Consider the following 2,960-nt stretch of genomic DNA (forward strand, 5'->3'; position numbering starts at 1 on the left):
GCGCATTAGCCTGGTATGCTACTGAGCAGTGTTATTAGGCTACTGTGTAGTACGCACGTCATGTAGATGCACCCTGGTGGTCTGATTTGGGGGGAAAAGGTGTGTGTTATATGTGAGAAAAATATGATAATTCTACAAAGATATGTTTCACACCTACTGACAGTGGGAACCAAGTGACAAAGGAAAAGGGATACCTCCTCATCCTGATGCTTCTTTCTTTTGTTCTTGTCTGCAGCCAATCACCAAACAGTGGGGTGGGGCAAGATGCTCTTTAAAGGTTTTGCCAGGGGTATTCTTATTCTTTCACACGGTTGCATTCCAGAGAGAATTATAACAGACGGGCCATGGCAACCTACGTGGAACTGAACACAAAGGCAAAGATGCCCATCCTAGGACTGGGCACCTGGCAGGTAACTGTAGGAGCTGATAGCATCTGAGTGCTATAGTATGATACATGTGCTTATTGTAAAGAGTTTGCCACTTGTCTGTGATACGACAAAGCTGTTGAGGTTTGTTAAACGTCTTGCCTCTGTCTGTGCAAGTATTGTAGCTTTGCCTGGCACTTGCTGTCTTGAAATTTTCAAGGTATCGGAGGTCCCTTCTATATTGTTGAGAACCTTAAGGCTTTAAGTGAAAATGTATGTCTGATTCTTGCCCCTCAGTGTAAAATGTTTTGTCACTGCAGTAATATACTACATTTCCCACCTGCCATTAGTATAGGCCAAGGAAGGAGGTTTTTAAAGACTTACTGAATTCTCTCAAAGATCCAAAACAAAAAAAACTAAATAGATTCAGCCAGAAGATGGCACAATTATGATACAATCAATTTTTTTTATTAAAGCTATGCTAAATGTCACATTCTTTCTATATTTACTTACCAACCATTCTTAATTCTTGAAATTGTTGTGTACATAAAAGAGGTGTTTATATATCTTAATTTTTTTCATTTGATTTTTTTTTTTGTGAATGGGATCAGGAAAGGTGCAAAGTTTCTTTGATTCCTCTTGACTCCAGTTGTGGGTACTCATTACTTTGTCATTTCTATTTCATTATGTTATTTCAGTGTTTCCTATACAATTTCCTTTCTGAAATCTCTGAATGAACCTTTATGCTGAATAGAAGATTTTTTGATATCCTGTGCCTCACAAGCCCTGAGAAAAATTTGCATTGATGCAATGAATTATATGTTTAATTCCACAAAAGGTTCCTAAGATTTTCAGTATTAAAATTCCCATAGAATCCTGAAGTTGTCTCTGTATTTCTCTGTTAGCCAGGGATCTTTTTTGTATATAGTCACACTGTACTCAACAATTTGCTACTCAGTGGCTGCATCTACATGAGACGCTGACTAAGCAGTCATTACTGCGCAGTCATTTAGCACGTGTATAAACAAGTATTAATGACTGTGCAGTAACCCGAGTTACTGAACAGTAGCACCGATGAAAGCTTTTTGTGTGATGCTACTGTGCACTAGCCTAATACTATTGTGCAGTAGCATCACATCATGATTTTTGCTACATGACACTATTGCAGAGTAGTATTGTAGTAGTAGTCCATGTCTCATGTAGATGCTCCCGCTGAATAAAATTTAAATAAGTTGTAAAAGCATTATTCTTTTGAATATTGTCTCATCTTACACAGTATTTTACAGCAAATTATCAGTCTTGTCTTCCTTTTAACTCAGTCACCATTGCTGTAGGATGAAGAAAGTTGCACCTATGTTACATTCTCCCCAGAGAGCTCTCTCCTACAGAAAGCTTTCGTGCAACGTGTAGCTACTACACAGAATATATGTATTGCTCACTGGATTGTTCAGCATAGTCTACCATGACTGGCACTTCACTAATGTCATAGCTAACTAGCTTTCCTGTATTACCTGAAGAAGCTGTAGAAGCTTATATAACAAGAGATTAATTCAGGCTGCAAGAGTAATACCTGGAAGAGATACTCTCAAAACCTGAAATCAGGTCCCTGTTTGTTAATGACCTCATTCAAGAAGTGGGGATTTTTCATTTTCCAAGTGAGGCAAACCAAGTATGGATTCAGAACTGTGTTCTTAAAAATAGTGATCAATGATGATATGGTTTAGTTCATATTGAAGTAAAAGTAGGAATATGTAGCTCAGAGTTTGAAGTAAATTTTCTTCAAAGTGCCTCTTATCCATACATGATTTTGGATAAATTCAGACTATTTATCAGTCTTTTTTGCCAAGAATACCATTCAGATTCAAACTGCTATTTAAATCCAAAGCTGTGCTTATCCAGAACTGAGCATTGTTGATAGTTTTGCGTTGTACTTCTGTGTGTCTCTCTGGTCACCTCCTCAATGTAGGGCTTGTTTGAGCCCAATAGGCCATGGACTTGCCAATGATTATTCCTTCCCTCATTTTCCCTAGCAACCCACCTTTAAAACTGCTCTTCTTTTTCTTTTATTCAGCGGGCGCATCTACATGAGACGCTGATTATATAGTAACCCAATACTACTCTGCAATAGAGTCATGTAGCAAAAATCATGATGTGATGCTACTGCACAATAGTATTAGGCTAGTGCACAGTAGCATCACACAAAAAGCTTTCATCGGTGCTACTGTTCAGTAACTCGGGTTACTGCACAGTCATTAATACTTGTTTATACACGTGCTAAATGACTGCGCAGTAATGACTGCTTAGTCAGCGTCTCATGTAGATGCAGCCACTGAGTAGCAAATTGTTGAGTACAGTGTGACTATATACAAAAAAGATCCCTGGCTAACAGAGAAATACAGAGACAACTTCAGGATTCTATGGGAATTTTAATACTGAAAATCTTAGGAACTTTTTGTGGAATTAAACATATAATTCATTGCATCAATGCAAATTTTTTTCAGGGCTTGTGAGGCACAGCATATCAAAAAATCTTCTTTTCAGCATAAAGGTTCATTAGAATACAAGGAAGTCGAGGGGAAAGGGACTTAATGGTGG

The sequence above is a fragment of the Gavialis gangeticus genome, unplaced genomic scaffold, assembly GCF_001723915.1.
Source record: "Gavialis gangeticus isolate Ggan-Ray unplaced genomic scaffold, GavGan_comp1, whole genome shotgun sequence".
NCBI classification, from domain to species: Eukaryota; Metazoa; Chordata; order Crocodylia; family Gavialidae; genus Gavialis; species Gavialis gangeticus.